Source organism: Furipterus horrens, unplaced genomic scaffold (assembly GCF_987537825.1).
Source record: "Furipterus horrens unplaced genomic scaffold, mFurHor1.1.pri manual_scaffold_4, whole genome shotgun sequence".
NCBI lineage: Eukaryota > Metazoa > Chordata > Mammalia > Chiroptera > Furipteridae > Furipterus > Furipterus horrens.
The window spans coordinates 186,280,579-186,291,981 of record NW_028327174.1 but is presented as its reverse complement, the minus strand read 5'-3'; positions in this window follow the sequence as shown (position 1 = coordinate 186,291,981).

The following is an 11,403-nucleotide window of genomic DNA, read 5'->3' as shown; positions in this document are numbered from 1 at the left end:
CTGAGGACCCTATTTCTCCCTGCAAAGAGCTTCCAGTCCAATAAGGGAGACCCAGGATGTCCAGAGGACATTGGGTTGAGAACATAACCTAAAGCAACTTGTTTCCAAGCGTAAGATGAGGAGGCTTGGATTTGCCCTCCTGCGAAGACAGAATTGGGAGGTTACTCAGAGCTGAGGGAGGCCCTGTGGGCAGGGCAGCTGGACTTCATCTCTGGGTAAGAGACCCAAAGGAGGAAGCCACTGGCCAGAGCTGCTCATTTAACCCCATTCAAATCCACACACCTGGAATACCATTCAGTGATAAAAAGGAACAAAATAGACACATGTTACATGGATGGACCTCAGAGACATTATGCCAAGTCAACGACACCAGACACAAACAATCACGTACTGAATGATTCCATCTATACAAAATGTCCAGAAAAGGCCAGTTCATAAAGACAGGAAACAGATTGGTGGTTACCAAGGGTTAGAACTAGAAATGGGAATTAACTATAAATGGATATGAGAGATCTTATTGAAATGCTTAAAACTGGAATTGTGGTGCTGGTTATACAAAATTACTAGTGAATTATTTTAGGATATCCAAACCTATTTACACACACACACACACACACACAAACACACACATACCTTGGGGAAGGCAGAAGCATAGCACCTTTTATACAAGGCCAAAGAGGAAATGAGCCATAGTACATACAGATAGGCCCCAGAGTTGCTACTTTCTCACCAAACTTGATTGTCCAGTTGGCCAGTTCATAGTCTCAAAAACCACAAATGTGGTGTGGAGTAAAGAAGTTGAAAGAGGACAGAGAGTTTGGTTATACTCTACGTTACAGGAAGGACTTGCAGAAAGGAAGCAGACCCAACCCCAGACAGACTGGCGAGAGCGGCCCCATCCACAAAGGTGTCATACTAGAGCCCTCCCTGGGATTGCACCCCCTCTCCTGGCAGTGCTCTTAATGAAGAGTTGGGGTTTTACTGTTTTCACAGAAATGGTTCCGTGAAGAAGGTAGAAGTGATTTGGGGAATAAAAGAGTTAAATCTCCTAAGAAGATAAGAAACCCAAAGGATGGGTGGCAGTCCCGGAAGTGGTGAAAAGAACTAGAATTCCAGATGATTTTAGCCTTCACTCATTTACTAGCTATGTGACCTTGTGTCACATAAAATGAAAATGTCTCTTATCCTCTCTAAGCCCCAGTTCAGTCATCTGTAAAGCAGCGGTGATCTAACAACCAATCTCAGGGGATTAATGAGAGGATTACATGGCCTCACCCATGGAAGCATTTAGCGAGGTATCTGATAGGTGCTTCGTTCATTACCTCATTCAACTATTATTTTTTTAGTATATACTATGTGTTAGGCTCTAAAGAGACACTGGAAAATGTGTAAACAAATCACACAATTTCATAGGGATAAATGCTCTGAGAAAAGTAAAATGAATGGAATAGAGAGTAACTGTGCGGGGGGCGAGGGGTGGGGCAGGGTGGTGGATGGGTGATTTTAGATACCAAAGTCAGAGAAGAGAAGGCCTTTCCAAGAAAATAACATTAGAGCAGAAACCCAAATGAGAAGGAGCCAGCTAGGGGAAGACCTGGGAGGCATATTCCAGATGGAGAGAACAGCATGTACCAAGGCCCTAAAATGAGAATGAGTTTGGTCAGAGTCAGAATGGGGGCCGGGGTAACATAAAGTGCTCAGGCTCAGGGGTGAGCACATACAAGCTTAGATAGAGCCTGTCTTTATTTAAAAGTCTGATTTCTTCTCCGTCATGGACCTTTTTCTGGCATTAATTTTGAATTTTGAATTTTATATAATTGACATAAACATTGTATGTCCTAGGAGCACATTTTTCACCAGGGGTGCTTAACAGGAGGGAAACCCCTGCAGGCTCCCTCCCGCCTGGCCCTGGGCCCTCCACGGCTTCTCAGTCACTACAACTTAATAACTTGATATTTATATATTGCAAAATTATCACCATATAAGTCTAGTGAACATCCATCACCATAGATGGCTACAATTTTTTTTTGAATTTTGCTTTTTAAAAGTATTGCATCAATACGTTATTGATTGAGATACTGTTTTAAAAAAACAACAGAATTCAACCAAGTAAATTTGAAGATCTAATTGGCTTTAAGTGCGTGATTCATGAATTGGGCAGCATCGCTTCTAGCAACTAGAAGGGCACCACAAGGAATTGTATGAAATGAAAGGTTTTTATAGGCAGAAAGAGGGTGGGACTAAGAAGAGATTAAAAGAGTGGATTATTTCAGCAAAATTAACTTCCCTTAGAGGAATGCAAGAAGGTTTTCATAGGAAGCAGAGTGGGGCAAAGGAGCTTTTAGGGAAAGAAAAGAAAGGATTATTTGGGGGCCAGGACATCTTTTCTTTGGGGGAAGAGACCATGAAGGGTTTTTATCATGCAGATTGCCTTTTCTTTCTATTGTCAGGGTAGCCTGAGTGGAGAGAGCCAGCAGGACAGATTACCTACTGGTAATTGGCCAGAAAATTCAACTGGTCATTTAACATTATGTTTCTGGGAAAGGTTGAAACAGTAATTAGATTAGATGTTAAATCTAGGTCTGGTGCCATGGGCTTTCAGCACAAGTGTCGCTGTTTGGGGCCTATGGTTTTCTGTTTAACACAATTTTTTGTCACCCCTCAAATTTTGCACCTAAGCGAGTACCTTGCCTTCCCTTAGTCTCCGCCCTACGGGCAGAAAGAAGTGGAATGAAATGTTAACCATCACTGACGTTGATGTTACTGTTACGGATTCTTTCTATTAAAGTTGGGATGAGCTCGTGGGCAAGGCCTATCATTATGTGATTTCGTGATTTGAGCATGAGGTCAGGGTGATTGCAAAAATAATCTAATCATAAATATCTCTCCGTTTTCTTCTTTTGGGAAAAATCAAGAGCCCAGATTATACTCAGAGGTGTCTGCCAGATATGCTCAGACTCCCTGAGGTTCCAAGTTCACCAGCTTCCCCTTGTAACCGTGCAGAAACTGCGTTTCTTTATATGACTTCTCTCCTTTCTTTTAATTCACACCAGCCTCACCCAGCACCCTGACTTGCCTGCCTCCTTCGTCTCTGCATGTCCTCCCACTCCCACTCCCTTGGTCACCATGATTAATGATGTCCTCCCTATATAACCATCCTCTGAAAGCCATGAAGGAGCCAGGTCTTTGAGCATTAGTTCACCTGTGACTCCGGTATGGGCTACTTCCTCTATTTATAAACCCTTACTTTCTTGGCTGCAGATTCCTGTTTTTCTCTTGCTGGGATTTGATGTGTGCAGGCAAATGGACCCCTTTAGTCCAGTAACAATTTTGGCACCCAGTGTGGGGGTAGACTTTTACCTGTGGATTCTGGGATCACGAGGCCTCTGCCCAGCAGCTGCCCAGACCTGTTGTCTTGGAGACAGAAGCTGGACAGCAGTCCATGACCAGGTGTCTCCAGTCCATGGTGCTTTTATTTGTAGCATAAGAAATGAGGAACTGAAAAGGCTTAGATTTGCAATTTGCTCTGGTTTTTAAAATTTAAGATGTTGCCCTGGCTGGTGTGGTTCAGTGGATTGAGTGCCAGTCTGTGAACCAAAGGGTCACCAGTTCGATTCCCAGTCAGGGCGGGTGCTTGGGTTGCGGGCCAGGTCCCCAGTTGGGGGCGCATGTGAAAGGCAACCATACATGGCTGTTTCTCTCCCTCCCTTTCTCTCTCCCTTTCCCTCTCTCTAAAATAAATAAATAAAATCTTTAAAAAAAATTTTAGTTGTCTTCTGGTAAGGTTTCACAAGTGACAATTCTAGGAAAACCACCCTCTTCTAGGAGAAACCCCAGTGGGAAGAGGGAGGGGAATGGTTCCTGAGAAATCTTTGTCTGATCTAGTTTCTCACTCTGGATTTGGAGAAACTTGGCAGGAACCAACAGGAGAGATCCTGTTTGTCAGTCTGCTTGAGGCTATACTTGTTATGTGTGTCGTCTGTATCTCATCTCGTGGGAAGGAGCCAACTCTGACCGCCTTTCAGCAAAGGAGTGGGCAGCAGAAGCCCGGCCTGGCCTAACTTGAAGCACCTATTCCTCTCATATCTACTGAACTGAGCAGACCTCCTGTTCATCCCCACTGAGGGAATAAATGCTCAGGGTCGCAGACGCAGCGGAAGTTTGGGCCACTTAGCCCTTCCTACTGTCCTGTCCATTGTACCTGACTTGTTGTTGGCTGAACTTTAGAAGTATTGGGTTGGCCACAAAGCTCATTTATATTTTTTCTACACAATGGCTCTACTAGTGCTTAGTTTTCTTTAACTTCAATTGAAACAATATTGTTAGATTGTATTGTGACAGCTGTCATATCAGCTGCATTAAAAAAAACTTACCAGAATCGGTAAATTTTTTGTCCTGGCTGGTGTGGCTCAGTGGATTGAGTGCCGACCTGCGAACCAAGGGATCACTGGTTCGGTTCCTGGTCTGGGCACATGCCTCGGTTGCAGGCAACAGATGGATGTTTCACACCTGATCGATGCTTCTCTCCCTCTCTTTCTCCTTCCCCTCCCCTCTTCCTAAAAATAAATAAAATCTTTAAAAATAATTTGTGAATTTTTGTGCAGCCATTTAAATATTGAAGATGAAAGAAAATACGCAGCAGTTTTGGTACATGATGCTTTATTATTTCAAGAAAAGTAAAAACGTAACTGAAATGCAAAACATTTGTGTTAAGTGTATAGAGAACGTGCTGTGACTGATTGAAGGTGTGAGAAGTGGTTTGCGAAGTTTCTTGGTACTATTGACATTTTGGCCAAGTAATCCTTTGCTGTGGGGCTGTCTTATGTATCAGAAGATGTTCAGCAGCACCCCTGGCCTCTGCCCACTGCAAGCCAATAGTGGGAGATAGCCGACATACTCAAAATATCCAAATCAAGAGTTACTGGTGAAAATGAAAAATGTGTATTTTATTTTACAGTAAAAACTAAACAGACTTTTTTGGCCAGCCCAATAAATGAGTTACTGAGTTCTTAGATCTTGTAATGGCTTGGTTCCTGTTTGTTCTTTTCTGTGAACTGCCTACTCCCAGGACTTCTAAAAAATTGCTCAAGCTAAAAATAATCAGCGTAATTTTTGCTCCATAAGATGCGCTCCCCCCCCCCCCCCAAAAAGTAGGGGGAAATGTCTGTGCGTCTTATGGAGCAAATATTGCGTCACAGACCATGATGTGTATTACCTGATCTGTCAGCGGTGGCAACAACTGTTAGAAGAGGAAGTGGTGGGCCCACGTGAAACCCTTGGGGACGCTTAAATGTCCCATTTTACTGCTGAATCTCAGGGCATCTGGTCAGTTGCCTGCTGTCTGCCTCTGCCCATCACCTGGGACCTGGGAGAGTGCAGAGAGCTGCCTGACACTCCCAGCTACAACCACTGACCTGTCGAATCAGCTGAGGCTAATAACGGGTATGAGGCACAGGGCCAATTTCCAATTGTCTTTGAGGCTGGGTGGGGTCCATGTCAGTAGAACCGCCTCCAATCACCAATCACTGTGTCTTAAGCTCTGCCAATCATGAGAGGCAGATGTGTGGAGCTGAAATAACTTGTTCTCAGATGGCTACTGGCTCCTTTAGATGCTACAGCTGTCTCGTCTATCTCTATGTTGTTTCCAGTGCTCACCAGATTTCTGTGTGAGGGGGCCAGCAGTAACTGGGTGAGCAGCCATAAATGCTGAAGTTTGTAGTATATAAAGGGAGATATGGTGGGGTCACTAGTCTAGTAGTAACACAGGCACTGAGGGTAAGATTAAGGGGTATCACTAGCCGTAACAGGCACTTGGGGTAGCCTACCAGAACCTGTAACTAGGATAGTGATACTCTCAGTGACTGTTACAACTAGTGATACCTCTTAACTCCCTCAATGCCTATTATTAAAGGCCCCCATAAATTCTGACACTAGCAATGATGAGTTCTTGGGATTCCAGAAAACTAGAAGAATACTTGAACCTTAAAAGTCTCTTCTCATTTGTTAATGACAGTGATGATGGTTCTTAATATCGCTATTGACTGCTGTTCACTTTATATGGCTGAAATATTATTCTGTTATATTTTATTAAATATTTTAGTACACCATTTGGTTCATAATATTTTTTTTCTTGTTTTCCTCTAAACCCAGGAGCATCTTATGGTCAGGTGCATCATATAGTGCGAAAAATATGGTACTTTGATTGATAAAGACCTTAGTAATATGGGTAATTCCATCTCTGTTCCCCAATGTAGCTCTCTGGACCGTGTCTTACAGAACTGGTGTACATTTAGCTACATACCTATGTAAAAAATGGTAAAATGTAACTAAGAGACAACCTAAAATTTTATGTCCTAAGAAGTCAGCTTGCACTACAGAAAGTTGAATGGGACCAAATTGACTCCCTGTTGGCCCCCTAAGATTAAAGGGCCCCAAACAAGTCTGCTTTATTTATCCAGTGTGGGGAAATTTAAAAGACTAGAAGAAAAGAAAGTACAGTGAGAATCCTGGACCGCAATTGCTGGGGGCATTAGCCATGCTGGTTAAATCAAGTGAAAGATTAATAACAGGGCCAGGGTCCTACCATTGCTGTAAATTGAACACCTATAATGCCCCCTCAAAGGCTCAGGGACCACCTGGAAGAGGGGAGCATGTGAGATTGTAAGAGCCAGATAAGAGGGCACAAGGGGCAGACAAATCTGACTCTATTTTATGAGCTAATCCTCCCTCTTGATTGAACTTGGACCCAGTTGCTCTATATTCCTCAAGACTGTGGGAGGATCAAAAGGAACCAGGGATTGTAACCACACAGAAACTTCACTTCTTCAATATGAACTTTCCTCCTTTCTTTCCTTTTGATTCGCACCGGCCTCATCCAGCACCCTGACTCACCCGCCTCCTGCTCCCTCCTACCCCTTAATCATCATGCCCTCAGGACAATGAGCTTCTGGTCTGCATTAGACAATCTTAGGAACAAACAGGGTTTCAATCAAACTAAAGGTAACATCTAGGTTTCAGCTGTGTTTCAGCTCCAGACTCAGACAAAGCAACACCAAGGCTGATGTCAGGATCAGATGCAATGACCAATTAGTAGATAACATGACCCTGACCATGACCCTGACTCCCTTAGTCACCATGATTAATGATGTCCCCCCTATATAACCCATCCCCTGAAAGCCATCAGGAGCCCCGTCTTTGAGCATTAGTTCACCTGTGACTCCAGGTGTGGGCTACATCCTCAACTAATAAACCCTTTTTTGGCTGCAAACTCCTGTTTGTGGTTTTTTTTAGGCTTTAATGCATACCAGCAAATGGACACCTTTAGTCTGGAAATACCCTCTCCTTTCTCCTCTAAGGCCATATGTATTAAGGGTATTGATAAGATACCATCCAAACATGTAGAGAAGTTTTATAAAAATTTATTTGAGCCAAACAGGATACACTTGGAAATGAAATCTCAACAGACTGAGATACATACTTCCTAGAATAACAGCTTGCAGCTTCTTTTATGCCCTTGGAAGTAAGGAGGGAAGGTCCGAAAGATCATATGAAGGCGGGAGAACGCAAGCGCTCTCTTGAGGGCGATGTCTCTTGAGGGGGTCTGAAAAGAGGTGTTTCAAAGGTGTTTACCTAGATGTCCAGAAAAAATGGGCAAGGCTTGCTTAAGGCAAAGATAAACTTTTTACTAAAGAAGTTACATGCCTGGAGCATAACTACTCACTATGGCCTACCTAGTTAGAAATTTATAATCAGATCACCCTGGGAGGTTACTTACCATATAACTTCCTTTTCATCTACAAGGGGATGCCCCAGAATTCTCCTCAGGCATGGGGAGAATCCTGGGGCCGGCCACCAGCTAGTTGTGGGGCCCCTGCTGCCAGCCTCTCCCTGGCCCGGCCCCCAGGTGACCTCCCAATTCTACAGCGTGCCTTTGAGATGAAGACAATGTGTGTAAATGGCAAAGTTCTAACCAAGTCTCATCTGCTGGGCTACAGGCCTCTCTGACACCATGGGCAGAAAACCCTTCTGCGCCGTGTTCTGCCATCCCCTCAGGGGGACCGGCCTGGGAGAGTCACAAAATTGCGCTCCCAGCAGCTTTTGCAAGTTGGCCGAGCCTTCTGTGGGAGATCTTGTTTAGTCTGTTGCCTCTTGCCTCATTAATTTCCCCTCATGGAGATCGGAGAAAAGCAGCCTTCTTCCTTCCTAATTTGCAGCAACGTTCAGGCTCCCAGGGCAACAGGCCTCCCGTGACTTTTTGAGATATCTTATCTTTTTTCGTTCCCTCTTCCCTTCCTTCCTCTCTCGTTGAACACATATTTTGCAAGGACCTTGGGGCATATCACTCTACTGGGAACACAGAATAAGACACACATGACCCAACTCAGACTGAGCTCCCAGTCTCACCAAGGAGACGTGAGCAGTTACGATACAGCTGCTCTGACGAGGGCGGTATGGAGCGCTGTAACTGTCCACAGGTGGACAGGGGAAAAGTCTAGAGACTCCTGTTCTTTTAAAACATGGCGATGAGGTTCAGAGAAGGAAAGGAAAGAGTCCTCAGTCATACAACCCCAGAGCTCTTGTCTTCTCACTTCCAAACTCGTGATCTTCCTCACTTTGAGGCCCAGAAAAATCCCTAAAAGTCAAGGCGTGTGGCGTAAACACAGAGGGATTCGTTGGGAAGAGCTCAGCCGACGGCAGCCTGGCCAAGGGCACCGGGCGAACATCAAAGGCAAAGGCAGCTTCTGCCTTTCCCAGACATCTGGCTGTGGCCAGCCCTGGCCTCTCTTACTCCGCTAGCCTGGGATGGCCAGTGTGCGTGCGGGACAGAGTCCGAGCCCTGGCTGGGACCTTAACGAGCCTTCTTACTTTTTCTTTTCATGCTTCCCGTGCCAACTGCACTTTCATGTGTTATGCTTAGTCTGCTAGTCTGCACAGTGTTGATTTTCTAGCAGTGCCTCCAATTCCACATGGAGACCAGAAGTCTGTGATGGGCTCCCAAAGCAAGGCAGTCAGATAGTTTCCCAAACCGCTCTATCAAGCCCTTCGCATTTGCAACTTGACCTCGCCTCCCAAGGATCGCTTTCACAGGTTTCTAGAAAGACCTGGCTATGTTTCCTCATTTCTGCCTCAATAAATTATATTTCTGTGGGCTTATTACAGAACTGCACCATGGGCTCTGTGGATACTTAAATGGGCGACTCTCTGGCAACTGATTCTCCTGCTCGAGCTTCCCTGTCTAATCTTAAGCATCTGCCTGGTGCACAGGGCTTTCAGCATGACTCAGGTGTATAGGTCTAGAAAAAGGCACTGACTAGGAAAAGATCAAGGGCTTTCTTCTCCTGCACTGAGAAGATGGGCATGCCTGCCAAGGGAAAGAGGCCAAGAGATGTACTCTCCAGAGGCAAGGTTGTTTAAAGTTTCCTGGAGCCTCTGTGACCCAGAATAATCTTTTCCTTCCTTAAATTGCTTAGTCCTAGGTGAAAGCTGAGGACAGGTGGCTGGCTGCTTGGAAACCAAGAAGATCTGAAAACACAGGAAAAACTCTTTGACTTTAGAAAGACGGCTTCCTCGTTGCCTCAGGCTCTGTGGGGTGGGTGGTCTGGTGATTTCTTGGCATCACTCTTCCCTGACTTACTCCTGCATTTTTAGTGGCACCCAAGTCTAGCAAGGGAACGGGACCACTTGCTTTGCTGGCTTTGAAGGACCAACCCAACAGACAGGTTGGAGTTCAGCCACACTGTACAGTTTTCTCTCACCTGGACCAGGGAAAAGTAAAACTTCCATTCTGTTATGACGGCTCAAGCAATGAGCATTCCCGAGGCAAGATCTATATGCAAAGCGTGCCTGCCAACTTTTGTCCCTAATGGAAGGGATCCAGTAACGATGAGCCTCTTTTTTTTTTTTTTTTTTTTAAGACACAAATCAATACTTTATTGCCTTCACCATTGACTTGCCAGTGCATGATTAAGTGTCCCTCCAAAGTTTGAGTTTATACAGATGTTTTGTAAAAAAAAAAAAGAAGAAGAATCTTTTCGTGTAACAATGAAAGGAGAACCTATGACTCAAAGCATTTCATCCAAAGATCTCTGGTTCTACTGGCCAAAGACTACAAATAGTTAGGCCTGAGTTTACAAAAGAGAATTGCAATTTGGCACAAATCCATAAATTTCTCTCTGCTTTGTTTAATGAGATCCCCTGTGCCTCTGGAATAGTGAACCTCTTAATAAAAAACTCAGGCGGAGAGCTTTGTTCCTAAGAAATCACCATGTAATATATTATTTTCGTAAAATAATATCCTGCTTACACGGTGGCTATTAATCCTCAATGTACATCAGACGCATCTAGGAAATGTTAGTGTGCCCTGTCAGTACCCCAGATAATCCTACTCCTTAGGCAATCTGTAAACCACTTTACCCAGGCACGGATCTTTTGCGGGGGTGGTATCCTAGTTTGTAATTTCCTAGTCACAAATGGGGGCGACGAGCAAGGTAATGATCAGAGGCCAATCGCTCCCCTGCACCGGTCATATCAGAAGATGCCATGGAGGACAGAAGAGCCCTCTCCATTGGACCTTCTGCAGGTGCGGCCATGATCCTGCCATTTACCTGGGGAGGGCAATGTTGGGGAGAGGAAATGGCAGTGGAAGAGTGTGGTCCCTCAGTCATTCATCCTCCCATCCTGAGGCTCTTGAAACTGAAATGGGAGGCATCATAGTACAGAGAAAAAAGCCCTGGCTCAGGTGCCAGGCTGTCTAAGTTTAAATCTTGGCTCAGCTGTTACTAGTTCTGTGACCTTAGGCTCAGTTTGCTCATCTGTGTAATGGGGACAGTAATTTCTATGTCGTAGAATTGTTCAGGAAATTAAATGAGTACATATATGTATGCATACGTATATATGTGTGACTTAGAAGTGTGCCTGGCAAACAATAAACACTTTGTATTGGTGTTACACTTACTACTGTTAGACTTCCAAAGCCCATCCCCCGCCCTCGCCAAGACCCAACCACTTCCTGTCTCCTCAAGGGCTACACTAAATTCTAGAGTTCACTGACGCCTCTTTCACATTTCTGTTGCATCTTCAAGGGAGAGAACAAGCAGCTCTTGCCAAGTAAACTCGTTATCTCGATCAGAGTCTGAATCTCTAGCTATCCATGAATGACTTCATTTTCTGAAAAATGAGGTTATTATACATGTCTCCAACCACTGCACACCAGGCCCTGAGTTGGCTGGCCCAGGTTCCTGTTTATCATCATAAAGATACTGTTTTTATATTATATAGCTTTTTTCAATAATAATTTATTGTTTTTTCTCTTAAGTCAACTTTATTGAAGTATACTGGCATACAATGAAATGAACCCATTTTAAGAGTATAGTTTAATGGCTTTTGATAAATGTGGGCACCCTT